Source organism: Vicugna pacos, chromosome 1 (assembly GCF_048564905.1).
Source record: "Vicugna pacos chromosome 1, VicPac4, whole genome shotgun sequence".
Classification (NCBI taxonomy): Eukaryota; Metazoa; Chordata; class Mammalia; order Artiodactyla; family Camelidae; genus Vicugna; species Vicugna pacos.
The window spans coordinates 75,300,056-75,326,196 of NC_132987.1; the positions used below are offsets into that span (position 1 = coordinate 75,300,056).

Here is a 26,141-nt window from a genome sequence, read left to right on the forward strand (position 1 = left end):
AGAATAGTTGCAAACACTCTTAAAACAAAAGTTAAAATTGGTAAGTTAACAAGGAAATATATAAGGAAATGGAAATTTTGAGCTGAAAAATATAAAAACTGGATAAAACTTACAACATCAAGAATAAAGGAGGAGAAACAAAATTAGTAAATATAGTAGAAAGATTGTTGAGTTCTTTAAAATTTACTTGGCATTTGAAAGCAAAAAGGATATTTTCTGATGGGATTTTCAGTATATATGGATGCAATATATATGACAACTATAACATAAAGAAGAAAAAATAATAAGACCTGTATAACAGTAAGATTTCTACATTACAATTGAAATGGCAAAATATGATTCTAAATAGTGTGCCAGGTCAGGTATGTATTTTATAATTACCAGAACAACTACAAAAAATATACAAAGATATATAGTCAAAATCAGATGGACAAATTAAAACAGAATACTAAAAGTTAGTATTGAATTACTGGTGGTAAAATAAATATATATATTTTAGAATAGAGAATTCTATATTGATATTTTATAAAACATCAATATAATTTTATACCAATAATGCAGAAATATAATTTTTGCTTTTAACTATCATGTGTCTTTTAAAGAAACTGAGGGGAGGGAAGGAAAGAATATATATATACATATAGTTTTTTTTTTATTTACCATGGAAGAGAATAAGATAATGTGATTTGCACCAAACCAGAAAAGAGAAATCAAAGAGCTTCCCAGTGGAGATGAAAAGTTGAGAAAGGATGACCAGGCATTTTGGTGACGTTTCAATTAGTTTAGTGTGAATAGGACAAAGGTGGTAAGTCAGGAATGATGGGAAGTGAGACGAGAGAGGAGGACATGAGTTAGATAATGAAGGACTTTGTGGGATTTTCCTGTCTCCTTCCTCTGGTAAGCTTTTTCGTGTAAAGTTTCCATGAAGAGTAGTTATTGTATCGGTTTTGCTCAGTGTTGTAATGCTAGCAGCTGGCATAGTGCCTGGCACATTGACTGACTGAATGAGTGAAATGGGTGTTCTGAATGAGGCTGCCATTGTGTCCCATTCTGACCTTGTGTCCATTTCCTTACCATGAATCCATACAGCTTTTTTTCTTTTTCTCACAGTCCCTTCCCCCCATATCCTTAGTCAAGGACCACATACTTCTGAAGTCTGTGGTCTCATTGCTCCCACTCCGGTGGGGAGGGGCCTTCCTATGTGGCCAAGCATGCTCTTGGGACTAATGTATGTGGCTACGATTTTTTAGAGCTCCTCTTGGGATTTGGGATTTGATAACTTTGGGGATGGGGGGCGGATAGGATTGATAATGGTCAATACTCCCATTTTCCTATAAAGTGGCTAAGCTCAAATGCTCCCTCCACCTGCCTCTGACTACCCACATGAAAAGACACACACACATACACACTTTTATGATTAACTTTTTTTTTAAACTTTGGAAGAGAGAGAGAAACAAAAAGAGTCTGAGAAGAGTCAGAGAGAGAATAATTTTAAACAAATTTATAAAATGTTTTTTTCCAAATTTTCCTTCTAGCGTGGTTAGCTATGACATACAAATTATAAAAAACTCTATAAAATCTTGTTCCTATGCTTGATCAGGCTGCAGTATTTTTCAGGAGTGCTAATTATGTGGAGCAGAAGGTCCTGCACTCTGCCAGGGTCTACATTATTATCAGTGACTAGCATTAGAAGTATTCATTTAGATTTGAAAAGTCTCAAGTTAGTTTAAGATGTGACTCCCTCCAATCTTGAGAATACCTTGTTTGAATGGTTTCTGAATTGTTTAATTAATTAAACTATTTATCATTTATTTTTTTTGAGATCTTGATTTATATTTTCCTCCTGTCTTTATTCTCAAGATTCCTAAATAAGTCCTATACAATTAAAAAAACCCAGGTTTGAAGAATGTTATAAAGTCTGGTTTTAGAGTAATGAGGTCCTAGGTCATTTAGAAATTAGATATCGTCAGCTGGGAATGCAGAACTCGTGTTGCCGTTTTTACCTCCACTATCTGATATATATATAATAAACAGCAAAACTAAAGAAACAGGAAAACACTAAGGCAATTTCCTTTGACTTGTAAGGTTAAAAAGTAATTGAAAAAATCTAACGAAAAGAATCTGTTCCTTTAAATGCGGTTTATTGCAATTTTAATATTTTATGGTTGCATTTTAACTTTTATCTCATAAATTAAAGATTAACAGTCGTGCCTAAACTGGAATGTATTTTATCCACTTACAAAAATGCATTGACTAACGCTAATTAAATTTGCTTAATCAAGCTTAACAATGCTACATGCTGTTACTCATCAGCAAGTAAGTACCATACACACTCCCCAAAGTGCTCAAGCTAGAACACCACGGATTTTTTCTGTTGGGGTATCGGAGGGTTCAGCCATCTGTTATTTACTCTATTTTTTAATAAAAAGTTATTATTCATCTTTATGGCTAATCATTTGCCTTGAAAACAAAACACATTTTATGATTATTATTACCATTTTAACTCCACCACAGCCAAGGAGACACAAAGGAAAATGGTTTGTACTCAATTATACCACATTAATGTCTGCAAATGGTTTAGCTTCGGTGGCAGGAATACATAGGTATTATGCAGGTAATACCTAATATCAAATTATACGCAGTGACATTTAATCACCTTGCCCTAATGCCTTCAGCAGAATGAGATTTTCCCCAATAAAATAGGAAAATGTGATCACCCTTAACACCCTGAAGGACAAGACAGTGGCTGTGTCATTCTTTATCATGTATTGCTTTTATTCATAGCTAATCACATTTAAACTGTTTTAACCCAGACCCTGCAGATATACAATAAATCATACTGATAGAGAGACTAAAACCTGTTGATGGAATTGCCTTCAAGCTGCACTGAGCATGAAAAGAAAAAAAAAAACATGGATTGAGATAGGTGAGGTCAACCTCAGGAAGGAGAAAGGTGAACGAAGTTCTGTATGAAGAGAAATTGTATGTTAAAGACACTTAGTGGGAAATTGCAGTCTAGTGTCTCCAATGATAAACTCCAGTATCGTATGTGAAGCAGCTGATTCCAGGGTGACATTTTAAGATGGTACCCAGGAAGGTTCATGATGCTGGCAAAGAGGAACATGGTAACAGAAACTCAAGCATTAAGGGGTTAGAAAGAAAGAAAACAACAACGTCCAACACTTACTGAGTGTTAACTGTATAATGTTTAGTGTCTTTTAGGCACTGTTAGGGGCCTGATAGGTGTCATTTTATCTTTACCTTGACCCTCTGAGGTAACTATTTCCATACAGTTTTCTCACATAAGGGCACAGGCTGAGAGGAGTTAAATAACTTCTTTACAGTCACACAGAATTGAGATTTATAGCCTGCAAGCCTGAGGCTGGGCTCTTACTCACTTTATTATTCGAGTGAGCTAACAAGTCATCAGCCAACATTTTCTAAGCTTATTGGAGGGAAACAGCACGTTCCATAGAAGATACTTAATGACTGTGCTTCTGGAAAGTGCAAAAGCTAAGATTAGTTTAGTAATAAGAACCCTTTAGTAAGTGTAATACAGAGACTATGGCAAAGATGGAATAACCTGGGCTTCTGAAAATGGACAAGTGTTCCAATAAGCCTAATCTATCTTGAAAGGCCATGGGTGACTCCCCAGTGACTCCCCAGGTTTAGGGGTTAGCATTGCAGTTTTAAGGGTAGCATTTGATATCTGGAATGGACAAAGAGTAAGTTGCTCTCGTGTATAAATGGTCAAAGAGTAAGTTGGTCTCGTGTATAAATGCTGCTTAATAAATTTTACTTCTCTCAGACGATGCTGCAAACAATAAGCACAATGGTGGGGGGAGGAGGGAGGGAGAGAAGAGACTGCCTCCTGTGCTTTTCTTCAGTGTGTTGGCATCATAAGACAGATGTCAAAATAACCATTTCCCTGATCTTGAGGAGCTGATAACCAGCTAGGGAGACAGGAAGGGTATGGATTGTAGAATAAAACAAGTGTAGCATAAAGATGTCAGTTGTCCCCAGACCTTACTCAGGGTAACTTTCAGGTCTTGCTTCACTTTTCAAAAAATCACTATCGTGGTGTTTGAGCTGATTATCAGCAGGACTTAGAGCATCTCCCAATTCTTAGACAGTTCATTTTGAATTCCTGATGCCAGGAAGGCTGCTTTTAATTAATTATTTTCTTTGTCATTCTGGTCCAAGTTTTTTCTTTTCCTCCTTTCAGCTTTCTGGGAAACAGGGCTACAGAGTGAGCCATTCTTAGCACAAGAGTGCTCATGTTTAGGAACTTCCCTTGTTCTGCACTGACCCACAACAATTAAAAGTATTTTGGATACTGGGTCTCCCTTTTGAGTGGTTGCGCATTTAGTCGGTTCTGGTATTGGAGAGAACGCCCCAGCCTCTGCCTTCCTCTAGTGGACCAGCTGGAAGCTTCCTCTACTATCCATCTAGGTGAAGTCCTGGAATGGATTTGCGGAAGACTCTTTCTTCCTTTTCAATCAACCTAGCATGATGGCTAAGAGCTTGGGCTCAGGTGTCAGCCTGCCTGGATTTGAATTCAGTTTCCATCATTTCTTACCTGTGTTATGCTGGGAAATGACCTTTCTGTGATTCAGTGTCTTGGACCACCAAATAAGGACATTAGTTTCTCCTCCTAGGCTTCCTGTAAGCATTAAAGAGATAATTTATACAAAACAACTAACAAAAGTCATATAAACATCCTATAAAAGTGATTTGTCAGAGTTGTTATTATCATCATCATCATCATCATCATCTCAGAGTTGTTATTATCATCATCATCATCATCATCATCATCATCATTAGATACATTGCTACATTGATATGAGCTCTGATAAGTCAAAATGTACATAGAACTTAAACTGCAATTCTGAACATTTTATTCTTGGATTCTTCTTGGCATCTACTTAGTACCCTGTGGAGCTAATCCAAGACAACATTTTTCCCCCAAAAACTCAGTATTAATTGATGCTGCTTTGGGGGACATGTTAATGTGCTTCTGTATTTACTTAACGTGGTTCATAGGACATTAATAGTAAGAAAAAATCTTGACTTTTCTTGCACAACAAATACAGACCAAATCCAGTTAAGACAGGAAAAAACCTCTAAGGTCTTCCTCTTAAAAGGGTATATACTAGAATTAACAGGGCTTGTTCTAATTAACCAAGCATAGCTAAAACCATGGGACATGTAAAAATACAGACATTTCCCCCAGAATCCTGACCCTCAGTTCTTTAAAGAATGATATTTTTGCTCAGAGAAGCAGCAGTAACAGAAGGCAACGTTTATGGAAGTGATGCCAGCCAGCCAGCTGTCATTAACACTTATCATATCATCTGGGTGTTAACTTTCCTTAGAGCACCTGGAAGTGAGAAAAATTATTATTACGTAAATATAATTAACAATTATTTTAGAGTGTGTGTACGTCTGTATTTGAACCCTTTGATGTTGTTTAGCACAGATTATAGTTCAAAACTCAGACTTCTGAGGCCCCGTGCAACTAAGGTTGACTTCGGTCAAAACTAAGTTGCACAGGATGAGTAACAGTACAAATAGAATTTTCCCAAGTCCACTTTTTATCAGATGGTAGCTTTTGTACTTGGTCACCTTTCAAGCTACGACAAAAAGGCAGAATGGAGGCTGCCGTAAACAGGGGTCTGAGGCCAAAGCAAGGACCGCCCAGCTTTGCTTCTCCATCGTGCCCTGGAAACTTCTCACTCGGCTTTCTACCTGCTTCCAGGAGGCCTCTGATGCGGTTCCCACATAATTGGTGTGTCCCTTCTAGCTGATTCCTTTGATCTTGCTTTTTCTGGCCCTGTGATTGACACTATCTTTACCACATTCCATTAGTATTGAAGGTCTCTTACCCTTGATCTGTTGGTATTTGCTCTTTCTACAACCCCAGGACCTTCTGAGTCACCTGCCAGACATTTGTAACATCTCTGCTGACAGTATCCAGCACCAGCCAACATGGAGCCTGAAGCCAAGGACATTTTTCTTGGTTTTCTATTCATCCATCTCTATTCGAATTGGTTCTGGGTGAGATACACCTTTTTTACTTTTTAAGCTGCCCTGTCCTAAGAAGAAATAGAGATATGAATCTGGAGCACCATAGAGTAATTATTTGAAAGAGATTAAATGAGATGATGCATATAAAACACATAACACAGAGCTAGGCACATGGAAAGAGTTCTGCAAAGAGGGCGCGGTAGGCTTTAGAATAGTACATTTGGTTGTTTCTGGCTTTAATGGCATAGTAGGTCTGGAAATGGCAAATATAAGTGGGAGCTGCCTACTTAGGTTTGTCTCAGCAGGAGAACTGTTGCTTAACTCCTTTTGGAGAGTGTGAAATCATACCATGCAGTCTGCTTTCTATTTCCCCTTCCCGTGAAGTCAGCTCTTACTTGTTCTTACAGACTTACATGTGTTTGTTTTTATCTCATTGAAGCCAGACCAAAAAGGAAGTGGAATTTACTTGCCTATTGTTAGGTAGTCAATGTTTGTATCCACCACCCCCCAAATTTATATGTTGAAATCTTAACCCCAATATGATGGTATTAGAACATGGGGTCTTGGAGTTATGTAATTAGGTCATGAGGGTGGAACCCTCAGGAATGGGATTTAGTGTCTTTATAAAAGAGGAGGGAGAGCTTGTGCGGATACAACCAGAAGACAGACGCCTGCAACCCAGGAAGCAGGACCTCACCAGTCATTAGAGCTGCTAGTGCTTGATCTTGGACTTTCTAGCTTCCAGAAGTGTGAGAAACAAATATTTGTTTTTTAAGCCAGCCAGTCTGTTGTATTCCGTTATAGCAGCCTGAACTTTATTAAGACATCTATTTTTATTCGGGAGCGTGCTTTTCAATTTTGAATGTGCATACGAGTCACCCTGGGGTCTTGTTAAAATGCAGATTCTGATTCAATACATCATTGGGGGTAGGGTGGGAGTTTCTGCATCTCTGACAAGGTGCCCTTTTCTAGCCACAAGATGCTGCTAATGTGTGCATTGCGTTCTGAGTAGCAAGGTTCTAGAAGATCTTATGCCATTCTAGCATATGAAAAGTGGGGCAAATGAAATATAAATATCCCTGCTATGTTGACAAATTAAAACATAGGCAAATGTCTTTGAGTATCTAGTCTACTTCAGGAAGTCAAAGTTGTAGGGTTCAGAGAGTACTTAAGTATCTCCACACACACAAAAAATAGTGAATACTTTGTCTCTTTGTCTTTAGAGTCAAGTTTGAATACTTTTGAGAAAGGGCTCTGTAATATACTCTAAATTCAGATTCTAAAACCAGATGTCATTTCTTTAAGCATCGTTTTAGTACTTAGATGATGACCAGCATTAATATTATTGTTCATATTGACTCTGGGGGAAGAAGCACAATGAACTCATTGATGGTGAGCCACTCCTAGTACCACAAGCACAAATCACACATAAACTCCAGAAATTAAAACCCTCACTGAAATAGAGACTTATAAACTGCTCTTCGCACGTAGTTCTAAGCAGATGAATCTGAGCACACAGGCCTTGTAAAACAAGTAACAATAATTTCCTGCAGGTTCACTGTGGTGTCGTATGCTTTGCCAAGCATTTCCCTCAAAGAATGCTTAATCTTGTGCTTCTGGCCCCTTTCTACTTATCCCATCAAAAATATCTGTGTGCAGTAGCTATATTTTGGAACACTAAGTTTGGGAACAACATCTAGTTTTTGCCAACATAAACAACATTTAAATACAATGATTGTTAGCGTTTTCCTCATACGGAGAATGAGACATTTTAAAAGGGCTAGACATTGCTCTAAGTGTATTTATTCTAGTCATCCTTGAAATGGAAACTCTGTCAGACCTATCAAATGTTTGAAGTTTCCTCTGCAGGGAGGAGGGTGAAGTAGTGGACCTCGTCCTTCCTGAGGCCTGACATCCTTTACTTATCTATTTGCCTCTTTCAGGGTCACCCTTCTGCCCCTCTGTACCCCAGGTCAGCAAACAGGCTGTCTGGAACTGCAGTTATTTGGAGATTTGACAGCACAGAAGTAGAAATCTATGACAACCACTTAGCACTGGGGCTTGATTTTGTGCTTCTGCTGACCACAGCAAGTTTCCTTATGTGATTCTGATGCTAATGCATGTTCAGTACATATAGAAAGAGACAGGAGTGTGCAAGGGAATCTGCTAGTGATGCAGAAAAACAGAGAGATGAAGAGGTCAACCATATCATCCCTCTCCTTATCTCAAGGTGAAGCAGGGATGTCTCTGTCAGACAGGGGAGATCACAGAGAGGGATATATTTGTCTTTTGATCTCAGAGAACAAAACCAACGTTTCTGCTTTCCTGCAGCTTCTGGCACGATAAGGAGAAGAATCTGTCTGTGTGTTAGGGGGTGGGGTTGAGCCCTGAATAGCTGATGTTCTTTTATTTCTTTTCTTCTAATCAGGAACAGCAACTTCCACTTGGTTTGTCATTTTCTTGGTTTTGATTAAATTGTTATATATGGTAACGCATGTGAAACTGGGTACTCAATATTTTTCTTGAAGGGGGGTGCATTCCTTCACAATGAATGATTAAATTTCGCATCGATTTTTAAAGTGTGTCTTTAGAATTAAGGACAGAGAATAAAAGATTATGACTAGTACAAAGCAGTCTCACTACTTTCCCCCAGATATGACCGTGATAGCAAACATTCCATAGTATAATAATGCAAGAGGTCACTATCTCTATCTACTTGGCTATGTCTGCCCAAGTCCTTTACTGACAATGATTTTTGACTAAGTCTATTCCTATGCATTGAAAGAGTTCTGAGTTTTGGGATGAAAAACTCTGGCATTCAGAAGCCTAGAAGAGCAGGTGAATTAGGCAGTTTGAGGAAAGGATAGGAAAATTATTGCTTTTTTCATTCACAAAATGGGAGATAAGAATTTTCTCTCTAAGGGTAATGGAAAACTTAAATTCAGTGATCAATAAGACCAAATAGTGTTCTTTACTCATTCTTTCTTTTATTATTTTGTTTGTTTATTCATTTATTCACTCCTTCTTCCAAGAGGTATTCATTAAATGCTCTTATTGTGTCAGATACTGTACTAGAGATAAAGAGAAAAATACGGAATAGGTGTTACTAAGGGAGCTCATACTCTGGTAGAGAAGACAGACATTAAGAAATAATTATGCAATGCAGTATACAGAGGCAGCTAAAAAGTACGTAGGCTTAAAGAACAGAAAATGATGCTTCCTTTGGGTGGGGGGTGGAAGGTTATCAAGAAAGACATGACAGAGGCCATGATGTATGATGTGAGTCTTGAAGGATGGGTAAGAAGGTGCGTTATAAACTTAAAACCATTCATATCCTGTGAATGAGCAGTTCTACTTCTTCGATACTTCAGATAAATATCCCAAGGAAATAACCAGGCATCTACATGAATGATATTACAACAATGTATAAAAACAAAAAAGCCATTTTCAACACTATAGCATAGAGTAAATAAATTATAGTACATCGACTGTTGAATATTAATGTAACTTTTAAAAAATTATTTTGTAGGAGAAAATGTTTATTATATTGTTGAGTGAAAAATATAGTTACTTTAAGTTTGTTCATTTTATTTCCAAGCTTGTGTATATTTGTGTATGTATGTGTGTATACATGTATGTACCTATCTCTATATATAACCAGAGCATAAGCTTGTGTATATTTGTGGATGAGTATATATACATATGTAACTAGAGCATAAGGAGTATATGTTCCGTATAAGCACCTTTAGAACAACCTCCATGGCCCTTTGGAAAGGTGTGCTTCCCTTGATAAGCATGGTAGTTGGCCTGCAAAGATATCTAGGTCCTAATCTCAGGACCTGTGAATGTTACCTTATTTGCAGATATGTTTAAGTAAGTTAACGATCTTGAGATGAGGCAATTATCCTGTTTTGAGGGGGATCTAAATGTAATCACAAGGGTCCTTATGAGGGAAAAGAAGAGGGAGGCTTTCCTACAGAAGAGGAGGTGATGAGATGGATGCAGAGAGAGATTTGAAGATGCTATGCTGTCAGTTTTAAAGGGGCCATGAGCCAAGAAATGCAGCTCTCAAGGCTGGAAAAGGCAAGGAAACAGATTCTCTCCTAAAGCCTCCAGAAAGAGCAATGTCCTTGCCGACATCTTGACTTTAGCTAAATGAAACTGATTTCATACTTCTGTCCCTTTGGAGCTGTAAGAAAATAACTTTGTACCTTTTAAAGCCACTAAATTTGTGGTCATTTAAGGAAATCCATAAAATATATAAAATCAATAAAATTAGATTTTATATTTTCATAATACGTCTCATTGTCCCATAGTACCCCCAGGCGCTTTGTATAATTCTTCCCAGGATGTTTTTTAGTCTTGAACGACTAGCCTCCATTCCTCTTTCTCTTCCCTAAGGAGGGTTCATTTGGACCTTACCTTTTAAGATTCCTTGAAACTTCAAAGTTTATTGAATAAAAAAATATAAAGGAAGGCAGAAAGCAATAAAGCAGAAATGTAGTTTTGTAAGAATTATATTTAAAATTAAGAGATTGGACTATATAATCCCTATGGCTTATTCAGGTATATTTTTAAATGCAAAGCCTAGCTGTGGTTTTATTCTTTAAATAGTATGTTGTTGAGGATCACTTTAGATAATCTCTAGTTCCAATCTTTCATGCTATTTTTTGAGAGCATTACAATATAAATGACTATATATGGAGATAGCCTCTGATCAATGGATATCTTGTTTAAAAAAACTTTCTTTAACACAGTTGTCAGTTTTAAGAGTTAACATCAGGAAACTGTAATGACAGGAGCTTGGACACCACAGATGTTGAGGATATAATTTAGGCAGACTGGTTGGCTGTCTTATATTTTCAGCATTTCCATAATATGATTTAAGTGAGCATCTTTAGCTGTATCACTCCTTTCCTTTGAGATCAAGTGTTTTGCAAAGATAGTCTGTGTTTCACTGGGAATGGGTCTCCATTTCCTTATTTCCGCTCATACTTTCACTCACCAGAATCATGAACTTTTGTTTTATTTGTGTCCCTGTGGTGGCTTCCACAGTGGTTGCCACAATGTAGGTATTCAATAATTATTCTGAAGTCAATAAAAATTTTTTATCATTCCACCTTCCTCCCAAAGAAGAATCCTTTTTGTAATCTTAATTGTGCCCCTTATTTTCTCTAAAAGAATAGCAACCTGATTTCTTTTTTTGTATATATATATATATAGAGAGAGAGAGAGAGAGAGAAAGAGAGGCAGAATATGTATTTGTTGTAGTTTACAATGTTGTATCAGTTTCAGGTGTACAGCATAATGCTTCAGTCATACATGAACATACATATATTTTCAAATTGGAAGTTTGAGATTTGCAGATACTAACTAATATATATAAAATAAATAAATAAGTTCATACTGTATAGCACAGGGAACTATATTCAATATCTTTTAGTAACCTATGGTGCAACCTGTTTTTTAATGAGGATAAAAATGGAGAAAGCTTCACTTTCTAGATATTGCAGCCTCAAACTGTTATCAAAAGAATGCTGAGAGAAGTGGTGCTTGAAGACACATAGGCCAGTCGTTTCTCTAAATTTTCTCTGCTCTCTCCTTGGATCTGACAGCCTCCAGATCCACGGGACAGAATGCTGTCCTCTAGGACTAATGCCTTCACCGGATAATTTTTGCCTTCACCAAATAATGCTTCATTGTTTTTATGTGACTTGGTTTCACTGAGCAGCGCTCCAGGAAAATATGAAACCTGTTACATCTCCTATATAAATATTTTGAGAATATTATGTCCCTATAAAAAGTCTTTATAAGAAATTTCTTTTATAGAAAAAAGTACTAAAAATGTGTTGTTTCCTCTAAGAACTCCTTTGATTTTACCAAAAAACCCTACAAAACTCACTCCATTATTTGCTTAGGCTATCAGGAAGCTAGGCTATTAGGAACTCAAATTTGTGGGTTACTTTTTTTGAACAGCTAATTACATCTTATGGCTCAAGTCAGGGATTGTGAAGAAGTTTCATCCCACACACAACCCTACTAAATCCCTTTTGGATATCTGGAGCACCGGCTGAAGAGTTACGTGGCAGCCTGAAAACTTAAGGGGAAGAGTGCTGTGATCTACTGTAACTGTCCCATCAGCAGGTGACATGAATGTGTGCATGTGCTGGTCATGGTCTAGGTATTCTGTGTATTTACCCTAGTCTTCACTTTCAACTCTATTTAATTTCCTTTGGCTCCAGATTTTTAATTTTCCTTTTTCATCGTCACATCCATGTATGTAATTTTATATCAATTTCTTTAAGCAGTTTGTTCCATAGGGTATTTCAAACAGAATCAACTTTCCCAAAATTCTGGATAACATTTGAAATACAGGACAAGCAGTCTTTCCACAGAGTAATATTAAGAAACTTAATTAACAAAAGGAATCTAATCTGATACTCTATATATAAACAAATACTCTACTATTAATAAATGTAATTTTATATATATTACATGCAATATATATTATATACATATTACTTGAAATATACCAACTGCATGTAGACATTAATAACACCTAGGGGTCTTCAGTCTACAAAATCTACTCAAATCATCACTTCATATTTAGTAACTCTTAATTTATCTTCCTGAATAGCATGGAATTCTTTTCTTTACATCTTCCATCCCTTCAAGTTCCACAGGACTCATGGGTACTGCCTGACTTTTAGAGGAATTATTTCTCAGCTTTGACTCGGTCAAACCGATCTCACTTTTTCTTACTGTGTGTTTATGACATGCCAGACCCTATTCTCTGTGCCAGAAATTCAGTAGAGAAGGCAGATTGCCATTGGCCCTGCTCTCTTGGGGCTCAAAACCTAAATCCTGCCTCCCTGAGCCAGATCTCTTGACATTTTGTCTTCAGGAAGCCAAGACGTTGATTAGCTATTGCTATTGAACAAAGGATCCTATGGCACAACTATTATCCCTAATATCCCTGTGTTAAGAGGGCAGTGCCTCTTACTTTTCTTGTCTCTCAACAATCTAGCTACATATTTTGACTTGGAGAAAGAATTGCTTTTTGCATTCTTTTTAATAGCTAATATGTCCATTCAATCAAACAACATTCTTTCTCCTTCCCCAATTGTATCTATGCATTTAATGTGTTTGTAGTAAGCTATTGGATTTTTCTTTATAGGCAGACAGAATATAAATAATAAATATTCTAATGAATACCTGGCATCCTATGGGCATGCCTTTTCTGTTGACACATAATGCAGATCTGTTAAATACATGGAGATCTGCCAGGCTCCTGGAAACAGATGATCTGTTTAGCACAAACCTCCAGTGTTTAAACTGATCTCTTCTCCTGTCTTTGCTTTTCCTTTTTCCCTTGCCTTCTCTCTGCACTCTCTTTCCTTTTCTTTTCCTTATACTACTTTACGACACTAGGCAATGTTTACATCAGTGGATTAGCTTATATTAATTATAAATATAATTTAATTTAGATTAGATATTAAGCCTTTGGCAGAGTATCCATGTTGGGTTTCCTTCAGTCACTGCCTGATTTTGTCCTGACAGAGAAACTGTGGAACTTGCTGTCCTACATGATGAGGTCAACTCTTGCTTGAAAATGTATAATCAGAGCTAATTAATACTGCTGGTGACTAGAGGCATTTCTCCTCCTGTGGCAATTATGTTGAACTTGGTCAATGTGGTGACTGGATGGATGAAGCCAGGAGGCTGTTAAAAAAATAACAAAAAACTTGACTCATTAAAACATTCTCAACCATAAATTTAATAAAAGAGATGCCTTAACTTCTCATTAAATTTTGATATGCTCTTCCCTCAGGCTTGAGGATTTGTTCTGTTCTAAATCTCTGCTGAAACAGCTTCTGAAGTGTGTTTGATTTAACTGAGGACTGCTATATAAAGGGGGCATTTGGTCTACGGTATTTTTAGAATTAGCCTCCTAAAAGGTCACTTTTTTTTTCCTGACTAAATTGTGTAAGAAAGTCCACTTAACTGACTATGAGTTGCTGAGACCCTCCCAAGCCTGCCCAGGTGAGTCCCATCTGCTATGGGACATAAAACTCTGCCAGACTCAGAGAAACAAAAAGGAAGTTGATGAAGAAAGTAGCAAATCTGAACTCTGAAGGTTAGCATTCCTGGATGAGGTCCACGTCAGCTATTCAAAATGCCGCCATGAGACTCTCCAGGTGGCCCTTGTAAACTTAGCTGAAGCGGCCTAGGAATCTGCCCGGTTTATCACTCACTACTTCATAAAAACCAATTTGGCCGTTCAGGGTTCGGGTGTGCACTGGGCTCTCTTGGTTAATGATTGTTCAAGACCAGAGCAGCAGTTTGCTCCCTCAGCTTCCTGCAGTCCAGAGTTCCGCTCTCTTCCCTGTGACACTTGAAGGAGACCTCAGAGTGTTGCCCCTTCCTTTCTCGTCGATGCTTTCACAGTTGGGCATGTCAGTGTTTTCAGCTGAAGCAGTAGAGTCACCAAAATGTGCAGTGGCTTTAAGGGCAAAGTGCCAGTTTTGTCGGCTACCAGTTCTCACCATCAGCTCTGGCTCAGTACACCCTCAGCCCCACTTCCCCACAGCTGCCATAGCCATAGAGATGGAAGAGACGTGGAAAGACGACTTGGCCCAGGTTCCTGCCTTCAGCAAAGTCATAGCCCCACTCTGCTGGGTCCCCCGAGAGCACACTCTGGAGAAGCAGCTTCTGAAAGGTGATTTTCAGTAGCAGCACAGTTGGCTGAGTAACAACGCAGTGGATCACATTTTCGTCTTTGGGGATTTTCATTTCCCCACAAGAACCTTTCCCATCTTTTCGTCTCCTTTTCCTTCATCCTTTAGTGATGACATCCTCTAAATGATCAGAGCAGGTCATTTGGCTGTCTCCTCATTCTCCTTCCCTATTTCTTTTCCTTGGGCTCTAATTTTTAAATGTTAGTATATATCAGAATCACTTGGAATGATTATTATAGAAATTCAGGGTGAGAGTTACACTAGGGAAAGAGTTGAGGAGGAGTAGAATGCAGAAAAAAATTGCAGTTGGAAAGTGGAGAAAAAACATGCACGGACACTTTTCCAAAGAGAATATACAGAAGGTAGAATGGTACAGTCTCTCTAGAAAATAGTTTGGCGATTTCTTTCACAACTAAAATGGACTCACCATAGACCTAGCAATCGTATCTGCAGGCATTTACCCGAGAGAAATGAAGCCTTCTTTTTATGCAAAAACTTCTACACAAGTGTTCCTGGCCACTTATTCATAATAACTGAAACTGAAAAGTACCCATTGTCCTTCAGTGGGTCAGTGGTTAAACATACTAGCACATCCAATTCGTGGGATATGATTCAGTAAGAGAAAGGAACAAATTATTCATACACATAATAACTTGGGTAGACGTCAAGAAAATTCTGCTGAGTGGAAAAAGCTAATTTCAAAAGGTTAAATGACACTACATTTTATTTGTCAAGTACCGTAGTTACAGAGATGGAGAGCAGACGTTAAGTTTACAGTGGTTGGGAACTAGAGGAAAAGGGGACAGGTAGATCTATGAGGAAGCAACCTGCAGGAGTTGTGCAGTGCTGCGGTTTAGTATCTTGATAGTGGTGGTGGATATGTAAGGCTACACATGATAAAATTGTATAGAGCTATATAGACACACACACAAACATACGCACACACGCACAGTGCGTGTGCAATCGGTGAAAAAGAGACAAAGTCTGTGGACTGTACCAAAGTTAATTTCTTTGGTTTTCATACACTTGTACAAGACAATAACATTGAGGTAGGCTGGAGTGGGATGTGTGGGATTTCCTTGCACATTTCTTTGCAACTGCTCATGAATCTAGAAACTTTGATAAAGATTTAAAAAATGAATTTTAGGTTTATTCCAAATGCTAAGGGAGGGTTTCTACAAGGGCGAGAGTTATCAGGAGCTGGAATTCATGGGAGGGTCATCTTTGAATGCTAGTTAGCAGACGTCCCCTCAAAGTTATTTCAGATCATCCAGTGTCCATCTGGCCTGCAGACTTGTGAGTTAACTAAGTGTGTACACTCCATGCTGCTGATTTAGTGGTTGTTTGCTAAAAGCATTAATATGGCCATAACACGGGTAACATCTATTTTTATTTTAAAATGTATTCCTGTTATACCCAATTAAATTAAATGCCCAAAGAAAACAAAAGTGCATTTGCCATGATTTTGGATAGTATGCTTGAGGTATGGTGAGACTCAAGAAAAAGTGATTGCTTTCTGAATATTGATAATTACCAAGTTCAAGCTCATTTTGCTCATCTTGATAAAAATATTCCCAATCCTTTATCTCATATGACATCAGTAATGTTGAAAATTTCTAATTGTGATAAAGCAATGGATCTTGCTCTTGAAGCTTTGGAATATCCCATGTTCAAGATACATTAATGAACATGATAAATTTTTTCCAAAATTAATGCCATCATTTTTTTCTGATGAATTGGTATGCTCTGTGAGCATTTTTCAAAAAAAAATGTGAATATATAAACCATCATCTTTCCATTTCTCTCTTGGCAGTCATGACACTCAGAGCCAAGTTTAATGTTCAGAAATATCAAATTTCACATTTGTGCAAAAACATCTCTTCCTGTTTACACTATATATATTTAATCAATCAACAATTTTATTGGTAAATTAGTAATTTAAAGTTTTCATGAGTCAATCATATGAATGTTAGAACATGCCATGCTTTGTTTCCTTTTAATGAAGTTTTCTGCAAAGTTATATTTTAAGTAAATTTAATTAGAGTGTAACATATATGGAAATGTGCATAAATCATAACTATACATTATATATAATATATTAAAAATATTAAAAAAGATATATATATCTTTTTTATTAATATATTAAAATATATATTAAATATATTAAAAAAGAGCATATCAATTAATATATTAAAAAAGAGCATATCAATTAAACCACTACTCTTATCAGGAAATGCAGCATTGCTATTACAGCAGATATTCCTCTTGGTCACCCCCAGTCACTACTCACCCCTCTCCAAAGGAAATCTCTCAAAAGGTTTCACTAATTCTAATCCCACAATTAGGTTTGCATATTTTTGAACTTTACATGAATAGAATCATACAATATGCACTCATTTTTGACTGTCTTATTTTGATCAGTATTATGTGTGTGAAGTTCATGCATGGGGTTGTGTATGGCAGCAGTTCATTTAGTTATATTATGGTGTAATATTCCTTATGTGGGTATGCCATCTGTTTATCTATTCTACTTTGGATGGACATTTGTGATGTTGCACAGTTTGGTATTACTATGAACAGCACTGAGGAGCATTCAGGTGCTACTTTTGGTAAACATACTTATGAATTGCTTTGGGACATATACCCAGGAGTGCAATGACAAGATCAAAGAGTACGCCTAGGTTCAGCATTCATAGGTATCACCAGCTTCCCCAATTTACACTCCCAGCAGCAGCGTGTGTGTTCACCACAGTCCTCATTCTGGCTGACCCTTGGTATTACTAATCTACTTAATTTTAGTCATTTGAGTTGGTGTGAACTGATACCTCACTGGGTTTTAAGTTGTATTTCCCTAATGAGGCTGAGAAAATTTTCACATGCAAAATGGCCACTTGGATATTTTCTTTGGTGGAGTACCTGTAGGAACACTGTTGGTGCTCTGCCAAGAGCCCCTGGATCTTGGTTTTTTCCTGTGCATTTCTTCCCTGGCTTCTAGGTACAGTTGCTTCTAATGGTTGTACCTGAGACTAAGTTCCATCAGAGAGCTATCCTTGGGTTCCTGGAGTTTACTGATTCAATTAGCTCATTTAGATTTTTCTTTAATGTCTTTGGCGGATTTTAGAATCTAACTTATGCTTGCCCATTAAAGAGTCAGGAAGTGTTTCCACTTTTTCAAACTATAGAAGAGTTTATGTAAAGATAGTTGTTTCTAGCTTATGAAAAGTCATACTGAAAAAGTGTTCTCTTTTCACCTTGAGTTATTTTTTCCCCCATTTTCACATCTCAACACTGGTCATAATTCTTAAATTGGGATCTCTGTATTCCTAAAGGGATCCCTAGGAGTTATGCAAAACCACAGTGTGAACACATCACATGCTCTAGGATGTCCATTTACCTAAAGACAGAAAATTATTTGTATAATAAAACAAATATGAATATATTATGGAATATATTCCATAACAGGAATAGGAAACAAATGGGAAGCATTAGGAGGCAAAATTTATGTGACTTTTTAAGATAAAACTTGACATCACTTCTCTAGTCCTTGTCTTCTTTGCATAGTGCCTACTCTGTTCTACATTAAGGACACTTTAGAGTGAGAATTTGGAGAAGCAATGAAATCATATCTTCTGCAATGACAGGATGGTGTCATGACGGAGTAGAAAGAATACACCATTTGTAACTGAGATGTGGGTTCAAATTTGAGGCAGCTCTTTCCGGCTATACATATTACCTTGACTTTTTGTGCAGCTATATGTATGAATGTGTCAACAACTATAAAATTGAATATGGCACAGGATGATTGCATTGCAATGCATGTACAGGGACTAACATAAAAGTTACTTCCTGTTAGTTTTACTACAGTTTGTGGCAAACAGTGAATATCTAGGTCTGGAGCCTGCGTCAAGGAAGAAAACAGTAAATGGAGAAGCAGAGACCAGGGGAAATAGAATCCAGAACCCCTGGTTGGAGTGAAAGTCCCCGGGGGTAGAGGTAGGGATCTGGGTAAAAGCAAGTCATGAGTTGTGGGTTCAAGGCTTCCTTTAGTTGTTGAGCACTCTCTTATACATGCATTGACCTGCCTGCTCCCGACTTTCAGTGTAGATGAATGCCCCAGGCCACGTTAGTTTGTCTCTTCTTTGAACCTCAGTCAAACCTAGCTGTGTGAAATCAGCACTTGGTTACAGAATAATCTGTTTTCAAATATAACCTTGTTCCCCCAGGGAGACTGTAGGTTTTCCCCCAGGAAAAGGACCTCTAGCCCAATATAGTCATATACATAGTAGAGATTCAAATTGTGTTTTTGAAGGTGGAATATTTGAAAAATACTAAACAAATTGAAACATAATACAAAGACTTGATTCTTCTACTGTGAGTAAACACTTCCCTCACTGGTTAATTGTTTATTCAAAGAAATGTGTGGCCTCTCTAATAAGATCTACCTGGGATAGATATATATATATATATATATATATATATATATATATTTTTTTTTTTTTTTCCTCTTTTGGAGTGAAGGAGCTATGCCTCTCAAGTTCGGTGTTTGTCTATGTTGTCTCTTCCTTGCTAAAAACACTGATACCATTGCAGGGAGCTTCCATCTGCTGCAAATGCATGAGATCCTGTCACCAAATATAGGCTAGAAATAGGTCATTTGGTAGCTGTTATTGTAGTTGAAAGTTTTTTTTATGAAATTATGCTGAGACAGTTTCTGCTTTGTTCATTATGAACAAAGCATTTGATCTGGTCTCCCATCATTAGCAGAAAGTAATTATTGAGGAGCATTCTTCTGGCATTTTTTGCACGTTAGCAGGGCTGGCCAATGGTAGACTTTCTGACAAAATATTTCCTTCTGATCTCTTGCAGTTTCTGAAATTCTGGAAGTCCTTTGAGATAATGATGTATGTTTTTAAAAGTTCCCTGCTCTACTTCAATTAAGTTATCTGAATGAGGACCACATTGATATATTAACATCATGTTTTTTAATTTATCAATTTGAATAGATTTGGGAAACCAGAGGTTTAGTTTGCTTAGAGATTAGAACAGTGGTTCATTATGTTTTATATGAAATTTATGAGTCAAGAAAGGCTTCCTATGAAGGCCAAAATCAAGGATCCTGGAATCTGGATATTTTGGGACATAAGGAATATGGATGAAGAGATAAGGAACGTAAGTTTAGAGGTGTGAGATTTTTCTCTCCTTCACTATCCGTCCCAACTTTAAAAAGACCTTTAGTTTAGTAACTACATGTATTAAGAGCTTTGAAGTGTAGACCTGGAAGAAGGAAGTCCATGCATTGCTGTAGCAAGAATTAACAATTAAAATGTCTATAAGCACCAGGCAGGTAGCATAAAAGTGTGGATTGGACTTGATGAAACCAGTGGTGAACTGGAGACATTAGTCCCTAATTCAGCTGGTGAACCAATCAGTTTCCACTGCCTCCTTTTAATAGTTATTACTTTATTTGGAAGAATACAGTTGGAATAGGACCAGATTTTTTTTTTTCCCTGAGCTGAAGGGAAAAACTTCACAGGGCATTCTACTATGTAAGTGTCAACATTCACAATATTGGAGGCCAGAGTAGGAAGCAATAAATTGCTCCTTTTGTTGACTTACTGCCTAAGCCAACTTAAGGCGATTTATTAAGTCTTCCACATAGTCAGGCATCTCAAACACGGTTTTGATTAGACAAGATAAGAGTATAAGATGCTATAATAAAGAATAGAAAACATTATTTTAAGGACCAGTGTGTTTAGAAGTATCAGGTGTATCTAGACTTTTTAAGAAGGTGACTTGCCACCATCTGATATTTCATGTTCCATGAGGCTGTATTTGAGTCAGATCTGTAAATACTTTTGCTTTGCATTCTGGGAGGCATATCCAACTTTGTCAATTTTTTTTTCTTTTTCTTTCTTTCCTTCAAGCAATCTACAGCAGACACATGGACATCCAAGAGCTGTAAATGTTTAGTGCATAATCCAAAGTCTAGCCGAGATTTTCAAAGGAAAAGGTTTGACTGCAAATGCTTGGCTCAGATATCTTTATGCACTTCCCTGGCTACTCCCCCAACTCCCAGTCCATTTGTCAAGTTCCCAGAATAGAGACACAATTGCATGAAATCTTTTTAATGCCATTGCATTCTCCTTTTTTTTTTAATCAAGAAATAGTTTTTCTAGGATATTACTTTATTGTCACTGCTAAATTAACTGCAAACTTTCTTTTCACAAATCTTTTCTTACAGTGGAAGTTTAAATGGGCACTGCAGTGGTTAATATTGCAAATAGAGTCATTTGAGAATGTTTTTTGAAAGAGTAATTCATTGTGATTCCCTTGCGTTTGTTGTTTCTGATGTTTCAGATTCTTATGTAAAAATATGTAAACCTTCACTACGAAATTTTTTAATTGATGTGGTAATGTACTTCAGTAAATAAAGCCACAAGTAGAGCTGTGCTGTTGAATTAGCCATCAGTTTAAGAGCATAAACAGAAACTGGCCTGACTTGAATTCTTGACCTTGTATTTTAATTTTCCTATATCTGAATTTCCCTATGTATGTCTTACTTTCAGTTTCAACCATTAGCAAATTCTTCAAAACTGAAGTTATCTGAAAAAATAATCTGATTTTTTTTTGAGGTGTCCCTACCAAACAGGGAAAGTGGGTTTTTTGTTTGGTGCTATTGGATATGGTAGGTTGTAGTACCATTTGGTGCAGTGATTTTCCATGTCATCTCATGGCTCTGCCAAATGTGAAAGTTGTGGTGGTTTTCAACATCTTCAAATTATAAATTAGCTTAGTATTGAGACTTACAATGTTGGCACTTCAAAAACCCAGATGGGCTGCAAAGTCTCAAAAAGTTTAACATTTTCTGACCTTCTGTGGTTGAAAAAGTATTAGACTTAAGAGCCAGAATATGTGGGTTCTAGTCTTGGCTCTGTCACTAACCAGCTGTGTAATTTTGGACAAGTTACTTTTCTTCTGTGATCCAGGCTTTTCTCTATTATAAAATGAAGAAGTTAGGCTACATGATTTCACACATCTCTGCAAATCTAAGCCTATATTATGCAAGTGATCTCTGGGTTCAAACCCTAGATTTGTCACTTGCTCCAAGCCTATGAGCATAAATTAATTTCTTTGTTCCTCAGTTTTATTACTGATAAAATGGGTATGGTAATAGTACAGTATGAGGAATAATTGAGCCATAGACAGAACTTAGCATATAATTAGTGTTCAATAAGGGATGGCTGCTATTATTGTGAGTCTGGGTCTAGCAAATCAAACACTGAATTTGAGTCAAATTACTTGTATTTGAGGACTGCATTCTCCATTGACCATATGACCTTAAAAGAAGTTACTTAATTTTGAGAGAAACAACTGATTTTTCCAACCTCCTCTACTTAAAATTAAGAAAAATGAATAGAAAATCAAAAAAAAAAATCTGATCCTTTAGGAGTTCCTGTGCTACACAGGCAAAGAAATGGTGATACCATCCCTATCCTTATGTTCTTGAACACATTTCTTCCTCAGGGTTCTAGCATAGGAGAGTTACATTTCATTGCAAAGAGGCTGTGTGGGGGTGGTTAGAAGCACAAATTGATCTGTAGCTTTTGAAAGTTTTATATTAAATGCAGTTGTATTTCTAACTTCAGATTAAAATTGACTCTGTATTAAAAACAAAAATCTAAGAAATTTGTATTTTTCTTCTCTTCATTCTTGTGTTGATTTCTACGCACATAGCCGTGCACTTAAGGTAAACGTTATGACACCTCCTTGGGCTCTCACGAAGAAGTCTCAGGCCCTCCCTCAGTTTCTAATTAGGTGGTAGTTGTCTATCTGGATTTCTGTTGAATATACAGGGTAAATAGGCAAGGGTAGCTTTGAAACTATCTAGTTACATGGCTGTTTAAATGCAAATAATAGAGAACATCATATACTGGAAAAGCAACAGTCCCCTACTCCATCCTTTGCATTCCCAGCTCCACTCCTCAGAAACAACTGCTTCTTCCCATTTCCCTACTTAGCTCATCTGGTGATGCCTCTATGACTCTGTTAACCATGCTACTGTAACTCCTGCTCAACATACCAACTCTAGAAATTTATATGAGATGCAAAATTTCTCATTCACCCATTTCTGTATCTGATTTATTGCTAACATATTTTTTTAGCTATTTTCCATTCTTCACATCAACTTCTATTCATATAATCTAAATATTTATTTCCTATTCTGTCAGTCATACAGAATATGAAGAAGAAGATATACATACATATATATATTTGCCTATTCTCATCACATCTACCTGGAAACTTATAATGAACTATGCACAGTCAAGTTTGATAACTTCTCTGATTTGTCTATAGATTGATCTGAAAAGTTAAAAAAAGTGCTTACATCATTATGAGATATAAGTTTTGTTCACTATATATCCAATTAGTTTACTGTGATAACAAATCATTTTCTGTAGTTCCAATGTCACAAACCCTGTGACTCACAAAATATTCTAGTCTTGGTATGAAGTTCAAGCTTTTAAACAATTTTTTTGGTATATATTTCACCATCATTCAAACTCATGCTGGCGTGTTATAGTTGGCCTTTCATTTGGACCGTGCCTTTCTTATAGAGTTATATTTCTCTTTCTGGAATTCTGATTGCTTTATTTTATTCTTTTTCAGTCTTTGCACTTGTAGAATCTTTCAAAGTATCTTGAATGAATATTAAAGATCTGATATTCTCTTGGTCAGAGGTACGGTGGCTATCTCTCAAGTCGTTATGTTTACATGGCAGTATGAAAAACTGGTGTTTTATTGCTCTGGTAACTGGATGCAGAAGAAAGCCAGGGGACTAGGGCCGAAACAGTATAGAAGAGCAGCGCTTGAATTCTGGGCTCCTCTTGCTTCTTGTTGCCAGGACGACTGAATACTGCTTCACTTGCTGTGGGTACTATCACCATGCTGCCTATCAAAAATGGCTTTATAACTTTGAACCACTTATTTCTGAGATACTGAAGGTGAAAATAAATTCCAGGAGACACCACTGTGAAGTCTTTGGTGCTACGGCTGTTATGTTAATAACAAGACGCTTAGAGGGCTTGTTGCTAGTTCACAATGTAGCTGTACCTGTATTTTTGTCTCGTGGGACTTTTGAACTCTAATTACTCTAGACACGACTGTGGGGAGCATATTTACTTTCGATCTCTGAGGTCTTCATCTTGAATCTTTCCAGAACGATGACTCAAATGATCTCTGAGAAGAATGTGGTGATGAATTAGATGAAGATCACAGCTGGCTGATGCCTAATTGCCACTTTAATTTGAGGGACATTTAAACGTATTAAGGCTGCCAGATGGTATGTGGCTCAGACTGATATTCTGTGGGCTCATTGGAGACAGAGACACTGGTTGCTTCCTGCCCACAGTGGCAGTGGGTAGGTGGGGATGTGGATGGACTTGAATATATCTTGAAACTTTTCACAGTTTTAAAGCTGAGGCAGAATCTGATCCTACTAACCATAGATTAGAAAATTTTATAGTTTCTTTTGCTAAATATGCTCAGAGATGTTCACAGGAGGTTTGAACACAGGAGTTAAGACACAGGAGTCCTTGTCTGACAGTGCCTTTTTCTTCACCAAATGCCGAACTTTGGAAGGAACATACATACAGTAGTGGAGGGAAAGGCTTAGCACACCTAACAGTCAAGCAGATTGAACCACAGTGCTGACGTTGTAGGGTGTCAGATATCAAAGCCAGATCATGCTAATATTCAGTCCCTGCAACAATCCCCTTAGCCAGAAATTTGGGGGAAAAAAAGGTCTAAATGGTTTTCATGTAATTCTATCAGGCCAGGAAGGAAAACCAATAATGACTCAAGTCCCTAGTAGTAAAATGATGCTCAGTCTATGTAGGTTATTGTGTGTTACTAGGAAGGAGTGTAAAAGTAGGTCCTGGCTTCACCTAGGTCGGCATAGAAAGTTTTAAAGGTAGACTTTGGTACCATCATGGATTTGACATTGTCAGTTTCACTGCTCACCCACAAATGTCTCAATTCCATGTAAAAATGTGTTTTATTTTTTTTTTTAAGTTAAATGGAATGAAGTTAGGCAATCAAATGCCCTAGAGTCCTTTAACACAGAAGCAATAGAACAGACTAGAATTGTCTTACAAAGGTGAAGTAAATTAATAATGTTTTCTGGGCAATGGGTAAGATTATTCATTCTGATTTAGCCTAAAGGACTCAGGACCTTCTTTGGGCATCTGAGGGACTTCCTTATGGAAAAGGGACTTGATTTATTATGTGTAGCTTCAGGGACTAAAAGTCAGACCAATGGGTAGCTGTTAGAAATCTCTGAGGCAAACTGATGCCCCATTTTTAGCAAATGTACAAGATCAAGAAAAGTCCTTCACGCAATAATTTAGTTCTTGGTATTTCCTTATTTTCCCTTTCATTTTACCTAATTTCCTCACTTGTTTAATTTAAATTTTATTTTGTCCTATTTAATTGTGTACATTTTTCTAATAATGACACAGAGCATTAAACAAACACATAAATAACCAGTGAATGAAAATTTCAGTATAGCAGTTTTTTACTCGGAAAGAGTAAAACAAAGAAACCTACTAGCAGTGAGGCAGACACTGTCGGTTGCCACACAATATACTCATAACCACACTGATGCAGGTATTGAGGTTTTGTCCTTTGTGGGCTTTTCAAAGATTTGGCAGTCTCTTTCATGCTGATGTCCTGTTCCCATGAATTCTTGGTATAATGAAAGGAAATCTTTTCAAATATATCCAATCTTTTGGATTGTAAAAAGAAGAATGAAAAGAAAAGATACACCACCAGAATTTCTTCTTGGACATATCACAGCTAATTTGTGTTGCTTCTGCAAAAGACTTTTTTCATTTGCTTCTAAACTGCCTAGTTAACAATCACAAATGATTATGCTTAGAATTTTGATGACAGCTGTTTTCTAGGGAACGTTTTTTACATCAGCTCATTTATATTACAGGCCCAAAAACTGAGGCAGAAAAAGTTGAAGGACTTGACCACACTGGCAGATAATCAGTAGCCAAGACAGGAAATAGATTTCAGCTTTCTGTCATTCAGGGTAATTTGCCATTCACCAGAATATGCTCATGAGGACATATACTAAGGTGTGATCTAGTTACAGCTGGACGCATACCTAAAAGGATCATTTTGATAAGCATTTCATAAAACAATAAAGCCAAATTCAAGCACTCTACACAATTGCTGCTAATGGAAGATACATAGTCTCATTTCATACTGGCATTCAGTGGACCATGCACACAGTCCACAAATGGCCACAAGAAGAGATTTGGTTTAAAAATAAATCTAAAAATAAATCCAATCTGAGCCCTACCTTAGATT

General features: G+C 37.1%; 1 protein-coding gene across 2 annotated transcripts in view; it reads left to right on the forward strand.

The window, feature by feature from the left end:
• LOC102536955 (uncharacterized protein NECTIN3-AS1-like) overlaps positions 1–26,141 on the forward strand; it is a 232,031-nt gene that overhangs the window by 190,073 nt on the left and 15,817 nt on the right. Inside the window, exon 8 of one of the 2 annotated variants that reach the window (XR_012074796.1) lies at positions 12,004–12,083. The exons of the other annotated variant lie outside the window; for it this stretch is intronic. The gene's annotated coding sequence lies outside the window, so the exon portion shown is untranslated. Of the gene's footprint in view, positions 1–12,003; positions 12,084–26,141 lie in introns of those variants that run through there. 2 annotated transcript variants of the gene reach the window in all.